Consider the following 24,054-nt stretch of genomic DNA (forward strand, 5'->3'; position numbering starts at 1 on the left):
CCTGCTGGGCAATGGGTATCCCTGCCCTCAATAGACAAAGCATGTGCTGGCACACTCCAATTCACCCCAGGCCCCATCATTCCCTGTTGCCTCACCCATCGCCAGCTTCACCCATCAGTGTAATCTGCCTACTCCAGCAGGCACTGGAGTATGCGACCCTGATCTAAACTACCTCCATTATTTTATAGAGACTCTGAGGAAAGGAGTGCAGGGGTGGAATTACCTCTGATTCCTTACAAGGTGGCAACCTAGCGTGGGCTATGGGTCTCTATTCACAAAATTAATGCTGGAAAAACCGTAGAAGCAGAGAGAAGCTTGGGTCTGAAAAACAAACCTAAAACCTTGTGAGCTCCCAGGAAGCCCAAAGGCTGTGGTGAACCGGTATGTGTGTGGTGGGAGTTTGGAGAGTGGGGAGTGGGGTAGAGAGGCCTGACACATCTGTGGGAGGATGGATTGCAAGAGATCTTTTCATCCTTCCTCTTGCTTCTTCCCCACATTGATTGGGATGGTCATTGCTGCCCCACTCCCTCTGTGTGACAGAAGCTGGAGCAATAGCTCTGGCTTCAGGTGTTGGTGGGGTAATATCAGGGCACCCCAGTAGCTCTGCTGGGGTGAGAAACTGGTGGAAACCGGTGTGGTTGACCAGCTTCCCCCAGACATTCGTTTCTCCCCGCTTCCCTATCCCACCACGAGGGCTGGTAGTGTTCCGGGGGGAAGCTCCCACCTCACAGCACTGCTTCTTTCTAAGTGTTCAAAAGCGAATCCCTGAGCAGAAGCTTTAGTTGGTGGCCCTGCCACAAACAGAGAGGGGAGAATGGGGATCGGTAGTGGTTGCATGGTGCCTGGGGCTCTATGCCTGGCTGCATCCAAGCCACTCTCCTTAAACTCATCCAGGGGCACAGACTAGGGCATGAACTTGCCCAAAAGACAGTGTTAGATACCACCATGGAAACATGGACTTCAAGGTCAAAATACCAGATACCTGAGAGGTACATCCCATCAAAAAAGGAACACACACACACACACACACACACAGAGAAAACAGAACAAAATATATCCGTTGAAGCAAAGTCAATATGAATTTATTTTAAGATTCTTCAAAGAGTTAAGAGAGGATATTAGTAGGTGGGATGGTTTTTAAATATGTGTGTAACTTCTTTGATAATCCTCTCTTGAAGGGGTGATTGAGTCCCTGCTCCTTGAGTGTGGATTGGACTTAGTGACTCACTTCTAATAGATAGACTATGGAGGCAGTAACAGGGTGTGATTTCCAGGACTAGGTCATAAAAAGCATTGTGGCTTCTTCCTTGCTCTCACTCTTTTGTATTGCTTGCTGTGGGGAAAGCCAGCTGCCATCTCATGAGGGCACTCAAGGAGCCCTATGATAAGGCCCATGTGGTGAGGAACTGAGGCCACCTGCCAACAGCCACCTGCCAACAGCCACATGAGTGAGCAATCTTGGAAACAGGCCCTCAAGCCCCAGCCGAGCCTCCAGATGACTGCAGCCCTGGTTTACATCTTGACTGCAACCTCATGAAAGATTATGAGCCAGAATTACCCAATCAAGCCACGCCTAAATTTCTGACCCACAGAAACAACAACAAAAACGAAAAGGCGGAATTCTAGAAGACCTAAAACATAAAATTGGTAAGCTTGAGCTATTAGGTTATACAGAACTCTACAACCCAAATCAGAGAGCACACATTCTTTTCCAGCACATATGGGATATTTACAAAACAGTTCCTGTGTACTTGGCTGCAGAGGAAGCTTTAATAAATACCAGAGAATCATCATTACACAGACTATGTTTTCTGACCAATAATAATTATAATTGGAGGGTAGGAGAAATGAGTGAACTGTTTTTGGTTGTTGTTTTATTTGTTTGGTTTGTGTGTGTGTGTTTTAGTTTAAATAATTTGAAGTTTGGAAAAAAAAAAAGAAAGAAGGAAGATGCTTCTCCTCTGTCACTCTAACCATTTGGACTGGAGTCATGGAAGCTGCCATGTTCTTTCTTATAGACCCCACCCTTCTGGTCAAAGTTGATTGATCTGGGATGGAATCTGATCCAGGTGGCCAGCCAATCAGCAACTTTCCCAGGAGTTGTTGAATTTCAGAGAGAACACAGCTGGTCTTTCTCTGGTGCATGTGCAGTGAAAGAGAATGAAATTGATACACAGACAGAAGCAGAGAAAAGGGTGGTGAGAGTTCTGGTGGTTTTCAAGTCCTTGGTTGGAGGTTTTCTAAGTCTCAGTTTCCCCTCTGACCTTCCCAGGATTTGACTATGTGACACACCTCTATGTCCTTCTGATAAATTCCTCTTTTGTCTAACCTACATCAAAAACAAAAAAAAAGTAAAACATAAGTCTTTAAAAGTGGAGAAATCTTTCCTAGCTTAATCAAAGACATGGCAGCATGAGAACAATTTGATGCCCTGTGCTGCTTCTGAGATGCAGGGAGCTGTTTGCAAGGACCAGAGAGAAGTTTCTTTAAAAAAATCAATCACAAAATGATGACTAAAAATCTCATGTTTGGAAACAAAATAACATACTATTTTAACACCTTGGGTTAAAAAATCATAAGGGAAATTATATAATACAACTAAATAACAATGAAAACATTACATGTCAAACGCTAAGTGACATTGCTAAAAACAGTATTTGGAGATGTAAATATATAGTTTTACTTATATTTACCAGGGAACAAGAAAGATTTAAAATAAATGAGTAAACATTTAGTTCAGGAAGTTGGAGAAAGGGAGTAATAGAGTAGGCCTAAAGAAATAAGAAGGAATCAAAATTTTTTATGTAATAGAGAACAAAAGAAATAAAGAAAATGAATAAAACCAAAAGTTGATTTTTGAAAATATGTATTAGTAAGAGAAGCCTATGGTGGGAATTATCAAGATAGAAGGAGAAAAGATAGAAATAAATAAATGAAACATAGATATATTTTTAAAAAATAGGCCAATGTATGCATAAGAACTCAATATATAATAAATAATCACCACTTACCAATGCAGAAAAGGCAGGGTATTTAATAAAATTGTGCTAGAAAAACTGACTACCTACATAGAGACAAATAAAATTGCATTGCTTCCTAATACTATACAAAGCTGGAAATCCAGTGGATTTGATATCTAAATTTGAAATGGAAAGTAATAAAGCATGAAAATGATAATATAGGAGAATGCAGTGACAGGGAAGCATAGCCATAAGCAAAAAAATGGACAGATTATAAAACTAAGGATTATGATTCAATGAGAGACATCATGAAGAAAGTTAACATTCATCTCACAGACTGACAAAATACATATGTGACGTCAAAGACCTAAAGGGTAGGTTTAAACATAAAAATTCCTTCTAATCAAGTAAAAAGAATCCTATAGGAACTCGAAAGGAAAAATGGGCAAAAATTGTAAATAGCTCATTTCTAAGATTAAAACCTAAAAGGCTAGCAAACATTTAAAGAGATGCTCAAACTTATTAGTAATTGAAGAAATACAAAATTAAAACACTGGCATCCCCATCAGAAGGGCAAAAACTAGAAAGCTGGCTAATGTCTAGGCTTAGCAGGGATTTGGAGGCAGGAGAACCCTGATTCTCTGTTGGTAGGTGTGCAGACCGATTCAGGGGGGCCAATCTGGCACTACTTAGTTGAGTAATACGCACACACCATAACCAGCAATTCTGCTCCTAAGTAAATTTCCCAAGGAAATTCCCTTATTATTCCATCTATAAGGATGTTCATGTTAGCATTGTAATAGCAAAGAGTTAGAGGCAATCTAGGTGCCCACCACTGGGTGAGTAAATATGTAAAACGTAGTAAATGCATCCATCAGAAGTAACAAATTAGAGGCATATTTTGCAAAATGGATGCATATTAAAAACAGACAGTTGAGTGAAAAAAAAAGAAATAGAATAAGGCCTATAGCACAATAACATCTATGTAAATTAAAAGCAGATGCCCATAAAACAACATGATATCTTTTGCAAGAACACACACAAATAAAAGGATACACGTCAAACACATTAGACTCCTATTTATGGAGAGAAAGAAGAGTGTGGGAGTGAAGAAGGGAGATAAAAGCAAAGGTCATGGATTCCTCTAAACCTCACCCATAGGCTATTCTCCTTTCCTCTCAACATGTGGGAGGAATCCACTTCTCTGCCCACCTTCGCCCAGAGTTGGGCAGGGTTGTGGGATTAGTTCTGTCCCAGGAGTTGTGAGTGGAAGTCATGTGTGCCAATTCTAGACCAGAGCATTCAATTTCTGGTGGGAGGTCATCCAATGCTCTGTTTCCCTACTGCAAATGCTTAGGAAAGCACAAGTTGAGAAGAAACATCCATCAGCCTGGATCCCTGAGTGAAGACAAGGTCATGACCCCCTCCCCTCCCTCCACCCTGCCAACCTGCATGGAACAGTTAGTTTTAGTGAGAAATAAACTTTTGTTGTTTTAAGCTTCTGGGATTGGGGGGTGTTACTGCAACAAAATCCTGGCGTATTCTGTTTAGCACGGGAACTAATCAATTAAATAAAACAATGGGTCTTGTTTGGTACCATTGGTCTGGAGAGGGGTCTTTCAGGGACCAGTGATACCAAGCAGAATGACTAACTCAAACATATGCACCTGAGCTTTCCCTGCCCCACCCAAATGTGATGGAAGAAGAAGACAAGGCAGTTGCCTAAGATCACACAGCCTTGAATTAGGGCATGACAACAACCCACAAAAGGATGAACAAGAATGAACACTGTGCTTGCCGAGATTTCAGCAAGATTTTCACAGAGTTCCTTGTGCTGTTTCCAGGGACAGGATGGAGACTTACAAGCTGAAGAGTATGGTTATTGGCATTCTCGCTGATAGAAATCCATCATATCCCACGAGGGCCAGTGAGTGGATCCATGTCAGTCTGAAGTGTCTTGCTGTAAAGCTAGGTCCTCAATCTCTCCCAGTTCAACCTTTTATCAATGACTTAGATGAAGATACAGAAAACAGTCTGGGAGGGACAGCTAATACATGGAGAATGGCATCATGACTCATAAGGACAGGCTAGCTAGACCGATGGTAGAAGTGTACTCCACAGACTACCACCATCAGCATCACCTGGGAACTTGTTAGAAATCCAAATTCTTGGTCCCCACACAAGATGCACTGAATCAACTCTGGGAATGGGGCCCAGATATCTCTGTTTTCATAAGCCCTCCAGGTGGCTCTGATGTACAATAGAGTTTGAAAACCATAGTTTTAGAAAAATGGGCTGACACCAACAACATCCTGTTTTACAAGAATAAATATAAACTTCCTCCCTCATCCACCTATCCCTCCACATTCAAAACAGAAAAAAAGGGACTTCCCTGGCAGTCCAGTGGTTAAGACTCCACACTCCCAATGGAGGGGGCATGGATTCGATCCCTGGTCGGGGAAATAAGATCCCGCACCCCGCAAGCCATATGGCATCACACACACAAAAAAAAAGTATGGATAAGGGACTTAGAAGTTTTAGAGGTTTTGTTTTCTTTTGTTTGTTTTTTACTATAACCTCGAAATGAGCTGTTAGTATGTGAGGGAGCGTGCCAAAAAGCCAACTCAATCTTAAGCTACATTAAAAACAAGGTCTACTACCACTGAGGAGCCCAAAGGTGACTTGGAGATTTGGGGCTTGGGTCCTAGAATCACAAAGCAGGTCTTGTTAAGATTGGAGCCAGTTAAAATATAAATATATTATAAATTTGCAAGGCTCAAAACTCGAAATGCAAATGGGTATACAATGCAATGTCTCTCTCCCAGTCATTCTCCAGCCATCCTGTTCCTTTCCAAGAAGCAACCAATTTTGTCATATTTCATTGACTTTTTTTGGGGTGGGTGTTAGATTAGGGTATTGTTTAATTTTCTTCTTTTTTCTGAATTTTTGAATTTTATTTTATTTATTTTTTATACAGTAGGTTCTTATTAGTCATCCATTTTATACACATCAGTGTATACATGTCAGTCCCAATCTCCCCATTCATCCCATCCCACCCCCACGCCCCCACCCCCCGCCGCTTCCCCCCCTTGGTGTCCATACGTTTGTTCTCTACGTCTGTGTCTCTGTTTCTGCCCTGAAAACTGGTTCATCTGTACCATTTTTCTAGGTTCCACATATATGCGTTAATATACGATATTTGTTTTTCTCTTTCTGACTTACTTCACTCTGTATGACAGACTCTAGATCTATCCACCTCATTACAAATAGCTCAATTTCGTTTCTTTTTATGGCTGAGTAATATTCCATTGTATATATGTGCCACATCTTCTTTATCCATTCATCCGACGACGGGCACTTAGGTTGTTTCCATCTCCGGGCTATTGTAAATAGAGCTGCAATGAACATTTTGGTACATGACTCTTTCTGAATTCTGGTTTCCTCAGGGTATATACCTAGTAGTGGGATTGCTGGGTCATATGGTAGTTCTATTTGTAGTTTTTTAAGGAACCTCCATACTGTTCTCCATAGTGGCTGAACCAATTCACATTCCCACCAGCAGTGCAAGAGTGTTCCCTTTTCTCCACACCCTCTCCAGCATTTATTGTTTCTAGATTTTTTGATGATGGCCATTCTGACTGGTGTGAGATGATATCTCATTGTAGTTTTGATTTGCATTTCTCTAATGATTAATGATGTTGAGCATTCTTTCATGTGTTTGTTGGCAGTCTGTATATCTTCTTTGGAGAAATGTCTATTTAGGTCTTCTGCCCATTTTTTGATTGGGTTGTTTGGTTTTTTTAATATTGAGCTACATGAGCTGTTTATATATTTTGGAGATTAATCCTTTGTCCGTTGCTTCGTTTGCAAATATTTTCTCCCATTCTGAGGGTTGTCTTTTCGTCTTGTTTATGGTTTCCTTTGCTGTGCAAAAGCTTTTAAGTTTCATTAGGTCCCATTTGTTTATTTTTGTTTTTATTTCCATTTCTCTAGGAGGTGGGTCAAAAAGGATCTTGCTGTGATTTATGTCATGGAATGTTCTTCCTATGTTTTCCTCTAAGAGCTTTATAGTGTCCGGTCATACATTTAGGTCTCTAATCCATTTTGAGTTTATTTTTGTGTATGGTGTTAGGGAGAGTTCTAATTTCATTCATTCACATGTAGCTGTCCAGTTTTCCCAGCACCACTTATTGAAGAGACTGTTTTTTCTCCATTGTATATCCTTGCCACCTTTGTCATAGATGAGTTGACCATAGGTGCTCTGAGCTTTCTATCCTGTTCCATTGATCTATATTTCTGTTTTTGTGTCAGTACCATATGGACTTGATTACTGTAGCTTTGTAGTATAGTCTGAAGTCAGGGAGTCTGATTCCTCCAGCTCTGTTTTTTTCCCTCAGGACTGCTTTGGTGGAGTCTTTTGTGTCTCCATACAAATTTTAAGATTTTTTGTTCTAGTTCTGTAAAAAATGCCACTGGTAATTTGATAGGGATTGCACTGAATCTGTAGATTGCTTTGGGTAGTATAGTCATTTTCACAATATTGATTCTTCCAATCCAAGTACATGGTATATCTCTCCATCTGTTAGTGTCATCTTTGATTTCTTTCATCAGTGTCTTATAGTTTTCTGAGTACAGGTCTTTTACCTCCTTAGGTAGGTTTATTCCTAGGTATTTTATTCTTTTTGTTGCAGTTGTGAATGGGATTGTTTCCTTAATTTCTCTTTCTGATATTCCATTGTTAGTGTATAGGAATGCAAGAGATTTCTGTGCATTAATTTTGTATCCTGCAACTTTACCAAATTCATTGATTAGCTCTAGTAGTTTTCTGGTAGCATCTTTAGGATTCTCTATGTATAGTATCATGTCATCTGCAAAGAGTGACAGTTTTACTTCTTCTTTTCCGATTTGGATTCCTTTTATTTCTTTTTCTTCTCTGATTGCCGTGGCTAGGACTTGCAAAACTATGTTGAATAATAGTGATGAGAGTGGACATCCTTGTTTTTTTCCTCATCTTAGAGGAAATGCTTTCAGTTTTTCACCATTGAGAATGATGTTTGCTGTGGGTTTGTCGTATATGGCCTTTATTATGTTGACGTAGGTTCCCTCTATGCCCACTTTCTGGAGAGTTTTTATCATAAATGGGTGTTGAATTTTGTCAAAAGCTTTTTCTGCATCTACTGAGATGGTCATATGGTTTTTATTCTTCAGTTTGTTAATATGGTGTATCACATTGATTGATTTGCATATATTAAAGAATCCTTGCATCCCTGGGATAAATCCCAGTTGATCATGGTGTATGATCCTTTTAATGTATTGTTGGATTCTGTTTGCTAGTATTTTGTTGAGGATTTTTGCATCTATATTCATCAGTGATATTGGTCTGTAATTTTCTTTTTTTGCGGTATCTTTGTCTGGTTTTGGTATCAGGGTGATGGTGGCCTCATAGAATGAGTTTGGGAGTGTTCCTTCCTCTGCAATTTTTTGGAAGAGTTTGAGAAGGATGGGTGTTAGCTCTTCTCTAAATGTTTGATAGAATTCACCTGTGAAGCCATCTGGTCCTGGACTTTTGTTTGTTGGAAGATTTTAAATCACAGTTTCAATTTCATTACTTGTGATTGGTCTGTTCATATTTTCTATTTCTTCCTGGTTCAGTCTTGGAAGTTTATACCTTTCTAAGAATTTGTCCATTTCTTCAGGTTGTCCATTTTATTGGTGTAGAGTTGCTTGTAGTAATCTCTTATGATGCTTTACATTTCTGTGGTGTCCGTTGTAACGTCTCCTTTTTCATTTCTAATTTTATTGATTTGAGTCCTCTCCCTCTTTTTCTTGATGAGTCTGGCTAATGGCTTACCAATTTTGTTTATCTTCTCCAAGAACCACCTTTTAGTTTTATTGATCTTTGCTTGCTTTCTTTGTTTCTATTTCATTTATTTCTGCTCTGATCTTTATGATTTCTTTCCTTCTACTAATTTGGGTTTTGTTTGTTCTTCTCTCTCTAGTTCCTTTAGGTGTAACGTCAGATTGTTTATTTGAGATTTTTCTTGTTTCTTTTTTTTTTTTTTTTTTTTTTGCTGTATGCGGGCCTCTCACTGTTGTGGCCTCTCCCATTGCGGAGCACAGGCTCCAGACGTGCAGGCTCAGCGGCCATGGCTCACGGGCTCAGCTGCTCCATGGCAGTCCACGGTCTGCTTCCCAGACCGGGGCACGAACCTGTGTCCCCTGCATCGGCAGGTGGACTCTCAACCACTGCACCACCAGGGAAGTCCTTTTCTTGTTTCTTGAGATAGACTTGTATTGCTATAAACTTCCCTCTTAGAACTGCTTTTGCTGCATCCCATAGGTTTTGGATTGGCGTGTTTTCGTTGTCATTTGTCTCTAGGTATTTTCTGGTTTCCTCTTTGATTTCTTCAGTGATCTCTTGGTTATTTAGTAATGTATTGTTTAGCCTCCATGTGTTCGTGTTTTTTACGTTTCATTCCCTGTAATTGATTTCTAGTCTCATAGCGTTGTGGTCAGAAAAGATGCTTGATATGATTTCAATTTTCTTAAATTTACCAAGGCTTGATTTGTGACCCAAGATGTGACCTATCCTGGAGAATGTTTCATGTGCACTTGAGAAGAAAGTGTAATCTGTTGTTTTTGGATGGAATGTCCTATAAATGTCAATTAAATCTATCTAGTCTATTGTGTCATTTAAAGCTTGTGTTTCCTTGTTAGTTTTCTTTCTGGATGATCTGTCCATTGGTGTAAGTGAGGTGTTAAAGTCCCCCACTATTATTGTGTTACTGTCAGTTTCCTCTTTTATAGCTGTTAGCAGTTGCGTTATGTATTGAGGTGCTCCTAATGTTGGGTGCATATATATTTATAATTGTTATATATTCTTGGATTGATCCCTTGATCATTATGTAGTGTTCTTCTTTGTCTCTTGTAACATTCTTTATTTTAAAGTCTATTTTATCTGATATGAGTATTGCTACTCCAGCTTTCTTTTGATTTCCATTTGCATGGAATTTCTTTTTCCATCCCCTCACTTTCAGTCCGTATGTGTCCCTAGGTCTGAAGTGGGTCTCTTGTAGGCAGCATATATATGGGTCTTGTTTTTGTATCCATTCAGCCAGCCTGTGTCTTGTGGTTGGAGCATTTAATCCATTCACGTTTAAGGTAATTATCGATACGTATGCTCCTATGACCATTTTCTTAATTGTTTTGGGTTTGTTTTTGTAGGTCCTTTTCTTCTCTTGTGTTTCCCACTTAGAGAAATTCCTTTAGCATTTGTTGTAGAGCTGGTTTGGTGGTGCTGAATTCTCTTAGCTTTTGCTTGTCTGTAAAGCTTTTGATTTCTCCATCGAATCTGAATGACATCCTTGCCGGGTAGAGTAATCTTGGTTGTAGGTTCTTTCCTTTCATCACTTTAAATATGTCATGCCACTCCCTTCTGGCTTGTAGAGTTTCTGCTGAGAAACCAGCTGTTAACCTTATGGGAGTTCCCTTGAATGTTATTTGTCGTTTTTCCCTTGTTGCTTTCAATAATTTTTCTTTGTCTTTAATTTTTGTCAATTTGATTACTACGTGTCTCAGTGTGTTTCTCCTTGGGTTTATCCTGCCTGGGACTCTCTGTACTTCCTGGACTTGGGTGGCTCTTTCCTTTCCCATGCTAGGGAAGTTTTTGACTATAATCTCTTCAAATATTTTCTCAGGTCCTTTCTCTCTCTCTTCTCCTTCTGGAACCCCTATAATGTGAATGTTGTTGTGTTCAATGTTGTCCCACAGGTCTCTTAGGCTATCTTCATTTCTTTTCATTCTTTTTTCTTTATTCTGTTCTGCAGCAGTGAATTTGACCATTCTGTCTTCCAGGTCACTTATCTGTCTCAGTTATTCTGCTATTGATTCATTCTAGTATACTTTTCATTTCAGTTATTGTACTGTTCATCTCTGTTTGTACTTTAATTCTTCTAGGTCTTTGTTAAACATTTCTTGCATCTTCTCAATCTTTGCCTCCATTTTTTTCCCAAGGTCCTGGATCATCTTCACTACCATTATTCTGAATTCCTTTTCTGGAAGGTTGCCTATCTCCACTACTTTTAGTTGTTTTTCTGGGGTTTTATCTTGTTCCTTCGTCTGATACATAGTCCTCTGCCTTTTCATTTTGTCTATCTTTCTGTGAATGTGGTTTTCCTTCCACAGGCTGCAGAATTGTGATTCTTGCTTCTGCTGTCTGTCCTCTGGTGGATGAGGCTATCTAAGAGGCTTGTGCAAGCTTCCTGATGGGAGGAACTGGTGTTGGGTAGAGCTGGCTGTTGCTCTGGTGGGCAGAGCTCAGTAAAACTTTATTCTGCTTGTCTGCTGATGGGTGGGGCTGGGTTCCCTCCCTGTTGGTTGTTTGGCCTGAGGTGACCCAGCACTAGAGCCTACCCGGCTCTTTGGTGGGGCTAATGGTGGACTTCTGGAGGGCTCACACCAAGGAGTACTTCCCAGAACTTCTGCTGCCAGTGTCCTTGTCCCCACAGTGAGCCACAGCCACCCCCCGCCTCTGCAGGAGACACTCCAACATTAGCAGATAGGTCTGGTTCAGTCTCCCATGGGGTCACTACTCCTTCCCCTGGGTGCTGATGCGCACGGTACTCTGTGTGTGCCCTCCAAGAGTGGAGTCTGTTTCCCCCAGTCCCGTCAAAGTCCTGCAATCAAATCCCACTAGCCTTCAAAGTCTGATTCTCTAGGAACTCCTCCTCCCATTGCCGGACCCCCAGGTTGGGAAGCCTGACGTGGGGCTCAGAACCTTCACTCCAGTGGGTGGACTTCTGTGGTATAAGTGTTCTCCAGTTTGTGAGTCACCCACCCAGCAGTTATGGGATTTGATTTTACTGTGATTGCGCCCCTCCTACCATCTCATTAAGGCTTCTCCTTTGCCTTTGGATGTGGGGTATGTGTTTTGGTGAGTTCCCGTGTCCTCCTGTCGATGATTGTTCAGCAGTTAGTTGTGATTCTGGTGCTCTCGCAAGAGGGAGTGAGCGTATGTCCTTCTGCTCCGCCATCTTGAACCAATCTCTCGTTGACTTTTAAAATACACAAAAAATAAAATAATAAATAAATAAAATACACATTTTCCCCCACATTTTAACATCTCTGAAATCAGGCTGTGTTTTACAATAACTGTCAGCCAGGTGGCTCTCATCACGTGGATGCCATTGCTCGTACATGTGCAAACTTAGTTTTTGTACTGTCAGCACTTCAAAAGATTTATATGCATTGTGGCTACTACACATGCTGAGTTTACTTGCTGAAGAAAATGTCTTCAGAAGGATTATACTATGATTTGGCATTGAAATGAAAGGTCTTCCTGAATGCAGAAAGTCACAGAAATAGCAGTAAGGTACAAAGTTGATATTAGTGAAGCAAATGCATACATTGTTGGAGAAGTGATCTCAATTCCCTATATTGTTGCAGAGCAATCCCAGAGTGCGTTTCTTTCTTTATTTCTTTATTTCTTTCTTTTTTTTTTTGATGTGGACTATTGTCAAAGTCTCCACTGAATCTACTACAACATTGCCTCTGTTTTATGTCCTGGTTTTTCGGGCCACAAGGAATGTGGGATCCTAGCTCCCCAACCAGGGATTGAATCCGCACCCCCCACATTGGTAGGTGAAGTCTCAACCGCCGGAATGCCAGGGAAGTGTCCCCAGAGTGCTTTTCTGCAGCAGTGCTTCTCTAGGTGCAAAGTGCACATTGAATCCCCGGGGATCTGGATAAAATGCAGATTCTGCTTTGCTAAGTCTGGCATGGGTCCGAGATGCTACACTTCCAATAAGTCCCTTTGTGATGTTGATGCTGCTGGTCCATGCTTGGTCCACTTTGAAGACCCAAGAGAGGAAGATACCCAAAGTAGGTGAAGAGCCATTACATATGGAGATTCATGCAAGAGCCTTGCCAGACAACACAACTTAAGGCCAAGGAAATTGCCAGATCTTGCAAAATAGTTGCCAGAAATTTCAAAGCAATGAAGGGCTGGTGTGATCAATCATGTGTCATGCAGGACTACTGTTGTGGCATCATGCCGTATAGTTCATTGGCAGTCTTTTATTTATTTACTTACTTGCTTATTTACTTATTTATTTATTTTTGGCTGCTTTGGGTCTTCATGGCTGCACGTGGGCTTTCTCTAGTTGCAGAGAGTAGGGGCTACTCTTCATTGCAGTGCACGGGCTGCTCATTGCAGTGGCTTCTCTTGCTGCAGAGAAGGGGCTCTAGAATGCAGGCTCAGTAGTTGTAGTTCCCAGGCTTAGATGCTCCACGGCACGTGGGATCTTCCCGAGCCAGGGCTCAAACCCGTGTCCCCTGCATTGGTAGGCGGATCTTTAACCAATGCACTACCAGGGAAGTCCCTTTTTTTTTTTCAATAGACTTTATTTTTGGAGCCGTTTTAGATTCACAACAAAATTGTGAAGAAAGTACAGAGCTCCCCTGTATCTCTTGTTCCGACACATGTACAGCCTTTCCCACTATCAACATTCCACTGGCCTACATTTGTTACAATCAATGAACCTACACTGACACAATATTATCACCTTAAGTCCACAGTTTACATTAGGGTTCACTCTTGGTGTTATACATCCCATTTGTTTTTAACAAACACATAGGGACATGTATCTACCAGTAGAATATCATACAGAATAGTTTCACTGTCCTAAAAATCCTTTGTGCTCCATCTTCTCATCCCTTACTCCCTCCTAAGCCCTGGAAACTACTGATCTTTTTACTGTCTTCATAGTGTTGCCATTTCCAGGATGTCATATAGTTGGAATCATATAGTACGTAGTCTTTTAAGATTGGCTTCTTTCACTTACTAATATGAATTTAAGGTTCCTCCATGTCTATTCATGACTTGATAGCTCATTTCTTTTTTTTTTAACTTTTTATTTTATATTGGAGTATAGTTGATTAACAACGTTGTGATAGTTTCAGGTGTACAGCAAAGTGATTCAGTTATACATATACGTGTATCTATTCATTTTCAAATTATTTTCCCATTTAGGTTGTTACATAATATTGAGCAGAGTTGCCTATGCTATACTGTAGGTCCTTGTTGGTTATCCATTTTAAATATAGCAGCGTGTACATGTCAATCCCAAACTCCCTAACTATTGCATATAAGTGGAATCTAAAAAGAAATGATACAAATGAACTTACTTACAAAACAGAAACAGATTCACAGACTTAGAGAATGAACTTAACGGTTACCTGGGTGGAGGGGGGGAAGGGTGGGGAGAAGGGATAGTTAGATAGCTCATTTGTTTTTAGCACTGAATAATATTCCCTTGTCTGGATGTACCACAATTTATTTATCTACTTGCCTACTGAAAAACTTCTTAGTTGCTTCCAAGTTTTGGCAATTATGAATAAAACTGCTATAAACATCTGTGTATAGGTTTTTGGATAGACATAAATTTTCAACTCATTTGAGTAAATACCAAGGAGCATTGCTGGATCATAGAGTAAGAGTGAGTTTGATTTTATAAGAAACTGCCAAACTATCTTCCAGAGTGACTATACCATTTTCTCATTGCCACCAGCAATTCATGGGAGCTCCTATTGCTCCACATCCTCACTAGCACTTGGTGTTGTCAGTGTTCGGGGTTTTGGCCATTCTAATAGGCAAGTGGGGACTTCCCTGGTGGCACAGTGGTTGACTCCACACTCCCAGTGCAGGGGGCCTGGGCTCGCTCCCTGGTCAGGGAGCTAGATCTCACATGCATGCTGCAACTAAGAGTTCACATGCCACAACTAAGGAGCCCGTGAGCCACAACTAAGGAGCCCACCTGCCACAACTATGACCTGGCACAACCAAATAAATAAATAAATAAATAAATAAATAAAATAGGCATTTAGTGGTTTCTCGTTGTTTAATTTGCATTTCACTGGTGACATATGATGTAGAGCATCTTTTCATATGCTGATTTGTCACATGTATATCTTCTTTAGGGAGGTATCTTTTCAGGTCTTTTGCCCATTTTCAACATCAGGTTATTCGTTTTCTTATTGTTGAATTTTAGGAGTTCTTTGCATATTTTGGATAGCAGGCCTTTATCAGAAATGTCTTTTGTAAATGTGCTCTCCCACTCTGTGCCTCTTCTCATCCTCTTGACCGTTCTTTCACAGAGCATACATTTTTAACTTTAATGAGGTCTAGCTTATCAATGATTTCTTTCATGAATTGTCCCTTTGGTGTTATATCTAAAAAGTCATTGCCATATCCAAGATCACCTAGTTTTCTCCTGTGGCATTTTCTAGGAGTTTTATAGATTTGCATTTTACATGTAGGTCTATGATCCACTTTGAGTTAATTTTTGTGAAAGGTTTAAGGTCTGTGTCTAGATTCTTTTTTTCTTTTTTTTTCCCATGTGGTGTCCATTTGTACCAGAACCATTTGTTGAAAAGACTATCTTTCCTTCATTGTATTACCTTTGCTCCTTTGTCAAAGATCAGTTGACTATATTTATGGGAGTCTATTTCTGGGTTCTCTATTCTTTTCTATTCCATTGATCTATTTGTCTCTTCTTTCACCAATATCACACTGTCTTACTACAACTTGTAATAAGTCAGTCTGTAGTGTCAGTCCTCCAACTTTGTTCTCCTCATGTTGACTATGATGGGTCTTTTGCCTCTCCATTTAGCAGTCTTTTTCATTTCTTTTTAGTACACAAAACAATCAAGCAACTTGCAATTGATGGTACCTTAGATTTGATGGACTATGATAGTTCTTTATGGATATTTCCAGAGATATCTTGTGCATATAAAAGCAAATACACAAATGTTTTATTTTTCCAAGTCCATTTTAAATGTCTATATTGTGGGACAAATATTAAGAGTCTTTGAAAGAAAATGAGAGTATAATGGGGAGATCTGCCCCCTGATGGGTGCCCAGGGGAATATTTTCTTGTCAGATATGGCTTTTTTTACACTTATTTCACACTTACTATGTGCAAGGCTCTGAGAAAAAGAATTCCTGGCCCATTAAGCTTACGAACTAATAGAAAAGACACAAAAACATAATAGATTATAGTTCTACATGTTCTCTACTACAAGTTGATACCAAATGGTGCTAAGGCATAAAGGGGAGTGATTAATCCTCCCTAGGACTGAGACTCAGAGGAGAACTCACAAAGTGAGTGCTATTTGACTGGGGTCTTAAAATATAAGTGGTGTATAGCAAGCAGAGAAGGCAGGAAAGGGCACTACAGACAAAGGGAGCAGTTTGCTCAAAATATCAAAGGGCAGGTCTTCCCTGGTGGTGCAGTGGTTGAGAGTCTGCCTGCCGATGCAGGGGACACGGGTTTGTGTCCTGGTCCAGGAAGATCCCGCATGCCGCGGAGCAGCTGGGCCCGTGAGCCATGGCCACTGAGCCTGCGCGTCCAGAGCCTGTGCTCCGCACGGGAGAGGCCACAACAGTGAGAGGCCCGTGTACCGCAAAAAAAAACAAAAAACAAAACAAAAACAACAACAACAAAAATATCAAAGGGCAAATGCTAAAGAACATGCCATGAGCTTAAAAAGGTGAGATTGACTGTGGAGTTGGTGGAAGAGGAAAGAGTATAATAGGGAATGAGGTTGGAAAAGCAAGTTGGGGGCCTGTGGGTCTGTAAATTGTTTTGAATGTTATTCAAAGTGTTTCGATTTTATCCTGTGGACACTGAGAAGCGGTGAGGAATTTTTAAATGGGGGAATGAAGTGCTCAGGTCTGAGCTTTAGAAAGATCCCTCTGGCTGCAGTGTGAAGGGCTGATTAGGAAGAGAAAGAGCAGGGAGACTGGTGAGGAAGCTATTGGAAAAGGCCAACTCAGATGATTAAGGAAAGGGTCAGCGACTGGTAGTTGTCTCCTCACATCCATTCTCCTCTTCTTTAAAAATAATATTTTTTACAGAGCATCACTTTGCTGAAAGCTAAGTGTCCTAGGGTGGTTTAGGCTTCTTATGAATATATTCTTTTACTACTTATATTCAAGAAGAGTATACTATTGTATATATTTATTTATACGTTCATAAGAAGTACATACTCATAGTCATTGAAAACATTAAAGACATTTTCTTTCAAATGGGCAAATCAGGAAATTCAGTAAATTTGGCAAATTGGCTTTAGGTGACCCTTTCTGCTTCCAGTGTCAACAGCTCTTTGAAGGATTTTGAAAGTGAAGGAAAGGAGACAAAGCAGTAGCTTGAGGGAGAAGCAGGACCGAGGGAAACTGTTTGGAGACAGCTGTGATTCAAGTGGTTTGTTGACTAAAAGGGGCGATTCAGTAAAGAGGAATCAGAGGCTGAGGTGAGAAAGAGACCACTGGGTAGAGCACCGTCTCAGAGGAGTCTGGAAGGGAGGGTGTCAAGTGCACAAAGGGGGAAACTTAGGAAAAATAAGTGGAAGTTGACTGCCGCTTTGGTGGTTCCCAATAAGCCATTCCTCTTGGTATTCAGCCTGTGTGTAAGTCCCCCTACCCTGACTCTGGGCTTGGACAGGTGACAAGCTTTGGCCGATGGGGCATTAGCAAAAAGATGCCAGCAGAGACTGCAAAAGTGTTTGAACACCTGGCCCGTCATTTTGGAGGTGTTCCCTCTCAGAACCCAGCTGTCAGGCTGCAGAAGTCTGATTTAGCTATGTGGGGAGGCCACGCGGAGGAGGCCCCCTGGGCTGACAGCCCCAGCTGAGCCCCAGCCAACAGCCGGCATCAACTTCCAGCCAAGCGAGTCCACCATCCTCCAGCCTCAGTCAAGCGGCCCCAGATGATGCCATGTGGAACAAAGATGAGCTGTTCCTGCCAAGCCTGGCCCACGTTGCAGAATCGTGAGCAAATGTGAGTTTTGTGGTTTTAAGCCAATGAAGTTTTGGGGTATTTTCAATGTCATAGAAAGGATTGCTTTTCTTCTGAGTTTTGGCTTAAATTCTGCTTTATTATAATTTATTATATACTTATGATAATTCTGTCTTGGCCCGTCGGCATTTGCCTGCCAAGGGCCACTCAGACCCTAGAAACTTCCTTGATATCTGGATCTACTGCAGTGGCTTTACTGCAATGGGTAAAAGCCAGACTGCCGGAGTTTGAATCCAGCCTTCGCCGTTCATTGTCTGTGAGATCTAGGTAAGCCTGTGCCTCTGTCAGCCCTTCTGGGTAGATGCCTGGGGAGATCACTAAGGAGAGAGCTGAACCAAGTGAGAAGTGGAGCTGGGGAAGCAGATCTGCCATCACCTGCTCTACTGACCCGGTGTGACACTCCACCTCCATGAGCAGGGCCCACCTCTCCCAGGCACTGCCCCTGAGCAGCAGGGAAGCATAGTTCAGGGCAGCAGATGGTCACAGAATGAGGAAGCTTAGATTAGATGGTCACAGAATAAGGAAGCTTAGATCTGGAAAGGCACAGGCATTTCCCCCTATCTGGAATCAGAGACTTAGCTGGAGTCTAACATTAGGGGTGTGTGGAGGAGGGCCAGAAGGGGTTTGTGGCCAGAGGTCACCTTGGGTGTTTGGTTGGTAAGGGAGCCCAGCATCATATTCATCATCTTCATCATCGCCATCATCAACACCAACATTGCTGACGTCTAATGAGCTGTTACTAGGTGCTGGGTACTAATCTAAACTCTTTCTTACATGTATTAATTCATTCGCACAGCCACTTGATGAGGATTATTATCATCTACACGTTGCAGCTGAGGAATCCATGGGCCAGAGGAGGTTTGTGATTTGCCGAAGGACGTGGGGCTGGTGAGTAGCACAGCCAGGATTCGTACCCTGGCAGTCTGGCTCTCAAGCGTGCTCAGAAGCACTTAGTAATACTATCCAAGATTTTGACCAGCTTCTCCATAACCCCATGGTTTTGCTGTTACTCTAGCCCCTCAACATCCTTTCACCAGGTCAGTACTTTAGCTGAAAATTTGAAAAGCTGTTGCTTTTGGAGGAAATACTCAAGGTGCAGTGCACTGCCCCTCTCCTCCCACTCCCCACCCCGGCTCCCCAGCCAGGCCACTCCTGTATCCCCTGCTTCCAATCACATCTAAATCACACACACATCTAATCACGCCACCTCCTCCATGAAGACTTCCTGCTTGCTCCCCTCCTAGAAATTCATCCCATCTTTCTTACTTTGCCTAGGCTCATGGGTTTCCTCCCTCTTATCCAGGGCTTCCACAATCTGTTTTTATGCCTGTGCTGACCACTGGGATGAGACCCCAGGCTCTTTTCAGCACCATCAGGGTGGCCAGGAAAGTGAGCAACACGGCTGTGGACAGACAGCAGTAGGACATAGAGTGTCTCTCTGAAGGTGGCAGCCCACCCTGCCTGAGCTCTTCCTGGTGCCATAAATCAAGGTATGTTTGCTATCGGTAGAAGAGCTGGGGTCGGGGCAATCTATAAAGTTGGGATAAATGTTTTGATATATTCATCTGTGAGTTTTTTCCCTCCTCCTCGTATTGTTCTGTTTACCATCCTTTCAAAGATACAGGTGTGGGTTCGTTGTCTCTGGGCAGGGCTATGGCAGAAAACAAAAGTCACCCACTGAATACCATCTCCCTTCCTGGACTGTTGCCATGGCTCTGGTCTAAGACTCTGAGGTGGAGAAGATTTCGTGGAGGAGAAAAAATGTCTTGGAGGAAGAGGAAGGCAGCTGGGCATCCCCTCCCTGCTAACACGAGCCTGGGAGGAGGGAGAGGTCATGCGTCCCAGAAGCAGCAAAGACCTGGCCCCGCTCCCAGCAGACCGCCAAAACCTCATACGTGACCCCTGGCACAATGGCTGGAGACTGTGTCTGGCGTGGGGGGGGCTAGTTGTGATGGAATTTGCAGTTTTAGAGGCCAAGGGGAGGGATTGTGGACATCTCAGCAGTAACCGTGTGGACATGTGTCCAGTGAGACAGCTCAGCACAGCCTAAGATGTGGGAACTGAAACCAGCCATGGAGTGGGGCGGAGAGCAGGGAACTCATCTCCAAGAAGAACTGGAGTTAAGCTCCCCCCAGTTTAGTAGAGTGCTTGATTCACGAAAAACAAAGTTAAACCTCATGTGCACCTGAGTTTGCAGACTGAAATTTCTCCCCAGCGCACCTGTTCTCACATTGTGAGCCCTGGGGAGACAATCTGTTCCTGTTCTCCTTGGAGCAGGGGAGCCAGCACACTCACTGGAGCCCATCTGCTGAGGTAGGAGGTGGAGAGGAGGGGGCTGGCTTTCCCTCTGACACCAGATGACAGTTCCCCAGGGAGCGAATCCTGCCACCTGCCTGGTTCCCTCAGCCCTGAGGGAGGCAGGGGGAGCTTGAATAACACCTATGGGTCTGGGAGCTTGGGAGAGCAGACTCCAGGGGCCAGGAGAAAACTGGGAGAAAGAAGTCTTCATGAAGTTTGTCATAGCAGGGGATTCAATCCGTTTAAGAATTATACACTGAACATCTAGTATGTGCCCAGTCCTGGGCTAAGTGCGGGGGGATAAGTCGAAGAAAGTATGCAAGAGAGCACTGTTTCAGAGCCTGGCACATAGCAGGTGCTTCATAAATGCTGTATCCCTCATACTCTTCCTGGAAGGATACAAGGATGAAAAAAATAGTCTTGCCCTCAAGGATCTTAAGATCCTGTAAGAGGGACTTCCCTGGTGGCACAGTGGTTAAGAATCTGCCTGCCAATGCAGAGGACACGGGTTTGAGCCCTGGTCCAGGAAGATCCCACATGCCGCAGAGCAACTAAGCCTGTGCGCCACAACTACTGAGTCCGCGAGCCACAACTACTGAAGCCCGAGTGCCTAGAGCCCATGCTCCACAACAAGAGAAGCCACCGCAATGAGAAGCCCGTGCACCACAACAAAGAGTAGTTCCCGCTTGCCGCAACTAGAGAAAGCCTGTGCGCAGCGACAAAGACCCAACGCACCCCCAAATAATAATAATAATATTAATTAATTAAAAAAAAAGATCCTGTAAGAGGTCAAGACCCTTGCACACAGTTCTCTAGAACCCAGTCAAAGCAAGGTAGGCACTACAGCCCAGGCCCAAAGGTCCAGGGGTTCAAGGGAGCAGAGAGAGGGTCTGGTTGAGACTTCACAGAAGAGGTACCATCTGAGGGTTGAGTGTATATAGGGGAGGTGGGAGGTGAGGAAGGGGCCAGGACTCGTGGGGAGCTCTCAGAAGGCTGAGCTACAAGAGAACACATTCTGGCCGTCCCTAACCTCCAGAGTGAAAGTTCATGTGCAAATCAGTTGTTTGGAATGTGGAATGCATTTTCCCATGGGAACAAGGCCATAAATGGAGGCTAGGTTCTTGGGCCAGAGGATGGAAACAGATTTCCCCCTCAACTAGATTACTCAGAGCTAGGCCCTAGTTTAGGGTTCAGAGAGATGGGAGCCCTGTGGCATAACTTCCTTCTGGGAGGCTGGGCTTGCCATAGGCCAAGGACTTTTTGTTGGGGGTTTGCTATGGTTTAGGAAGAGATTAAACCTGAGAAATTGAAAGGCTAGTTTTAATTGTATTTAATAACAAAGCTATCAGCTGACATATATTTATGATTACATATTGAAGGAATAGTCCGTTTGTAGGAGGTAGAGATGAAGTAAATTCTAAATTACTATCAAATCAGCAGGCAGGCTAGTCTTAGAATTTCATAGTGGCCAAAGCAGTTCTGTTTGTTGTAAATGCCTCCTAATCCCTAATCCAATATGACTGGTGTCCTTATGAAAAGGAGGAATTTGGACACAGACACGCACACAGAGAGAACACTGTGAAGATAACGGATGTGATTGTGGTGATGCTGTAAGCCAAGGAACTCTAAAGATTGCCAGCAAACCACCAAAATGAGAGAGGTGTGTACAGGATTCTCCCTCACAGCCCTCAGAAGGAACCAATCCTGCTGACACCTTGATCTCAGACTGATCTAGCATCCAGACATGTAAAACAATAATTTCTGTTATTTAAGTTTGTGGTACTTTGTCACGGCAGCCCTAGATAACAAATACAGCCATTATAGTAGTCACAGATAAGTGACATGCAGCATAATCCCACCACCTTTGTGACAGCTGACCGGGTCAGGGATCTCTAACAAAGGCTGACCAGTGCCCTCTGACCCGGACTGGTGCTAGAGCTCTTGATACTGGCCACCCAATCAGACTGTCTTTCTTGAAGGGTTTAAAGAGAGTGCAAGACTCTCAGAAAAGGGGGAGACAGAGAGGAGCTGACACCAGGTATAAATAGAAACCATGGAGGAACTGGTCAGGAGCAGATCCTTCAAGCAGAGAGGAGAGTGGGGTCAGGTATTGGGAGCAGCAACAGAGATGGAGACTCATGGATGAAGCAGAAACCAAGGCAAGAGGCCTGGACCAAGATGCACTTATAAGGGCGCCCCTCTGAGTAAGAGCACCTCCACCGCCCTTGAAGGCTGAGAAGAAGCTTACCCTACCGCTCCCAGGGGCTGCCAGAGCCAGCGTCATCCTGAATAATGTGTCAGCCTCCCAGATACCTGGTATCCTCACCTTTCTGGTGGAGCCTTAAAATAACCTCACCCCTGCCAGGTGAGACACCTGGTCTCTGCCCCCCTGCAACCGGAGAGAGCCTAACACATTACTACACAAGCAACACAGGATCCCTGTAGAAATTTTAGAAAATATAAACAAGGAAAATAAAGGTCATTTCTGACCCCACTACTCAGAAATGATCACTGTTAATATTTCAGTGTTCTTAAAGTCTTTTATTCTATGCTCATATTTTTACAAAATAGGGTAATACTATATAACATGGCTTTTCTCTAAATATCATCTAACAAACGCTTTTCAAAACCAATAGAAATTTGTCATTATTTATAAGGAATGTTCCTTTGTGTGAGATGCGCGCTAATCAAACTCCTACTGTTGGAAATTTAGCTTGTTCCCAGTTTTAATGAGCATGAACTTTGATCCTATGATCCTACTTTTAGGAATACATCCCACAAAGGTAAAGCACTAGTTTCTAAAAATATATCTACAGAGACATTTATTGCAATATTATTGACAATAGAATAATTGCTAGAAGCAACCTGGATGTTCACCAATAGGGGAGTGATTTAATGATTTATGGCACATTTGTACTATGAAATTTTGGACTGCTATTAAGAATGAGATAGATCAATATTATTTGTAAAAATGACCATGGTATATTGTTAAGTGAAAAGTAGTTCACAAGCTAATTGTATAAGGGGATTGTTGCTTTTGATTAAAATTTTGTAAATGGCAGTGGGGAACTCCTATATGCATTTTTACAAATTTGCCTTTGTATCTCCACAGAGAAAATAATAGGAAAAGAACTCACAAGACTGTTAATATTGTTCACCTTAAGAGGTGCTGGTGGAGATATTTTATTTAGCTACAATAATATGTACTGATTTTGCAACTTGAATCATGTGGTGGAAAGCAGTTTAAGAAGCAACAGAAAAAAAGAACACCATGCCCTAGTGCAGGGATTGTGGCAGGAATCTGAATATTTAATCCCTTCTGAGATGCTTGCAGAAGATAGAACAGTGTAAGGAAAAGAGAGAGATCCGGCAATGCTCCTTATTACTGAGTGACCTTGAGTAAGTCATTAATCTCCCTGGGCCTCAACTCCCTCGTCTGTAAAAGGAGAACCATAACAATCTCTACCCGTCAGGGTTCACGTGAGGGCAATGCCAGAAAAGATAGCAAGATTTATATTTTTCACTTAAAATAACGTTCAGTGGAAGGGGGAAAAGACCTATTTAACTCCCTCTGCAAATATGTGAGCTCTGCTTGAGAGGCTGCCCCCAGGACAGCTCTTCTAAGCTACCCAAGCCTTCATCTCTAAGTTACATGGGCACTTGGCGGGGTGGTGGTGGGGTTCTGGTGATGAGAAGAAGCAGTGGTTATACAGGGACCATCGGGAAGTTGGGAACTGCATTCCTTGGGAGCTCTGAGGACTGACTTTTCACCATTAGTAAACAGCTGAGAATCCCTGGGGAGCTTCCATGAGGAAACCGATATTTTTGGTAAGAAAATAAAAAGTAAAACCTCTAATGTAGCTGTGGCTGTGGAATCAGGAAGTGGCAGATCTGGTGCGTCAGGAGCTCAGAGGCCGGCCCCCTTGGGAATCACGCAACGAT

This window comes from Lipotes vexillifer, unplaced genomic scaffold (genome assembly GCF_000442215.2).
Source record: "Lipotes vexillifer unplaced genomic scaffold, Lipotes_vexillifer_v1.1 scaffold412, whole genome shotgun sequence".
Classification (NCBI taxonomy): Eukaryota; Metazoa; Chordata; class Mammalia; order Artiodactyla; family Lipotidae; genus Lipotes; species Lipotes vexillifer.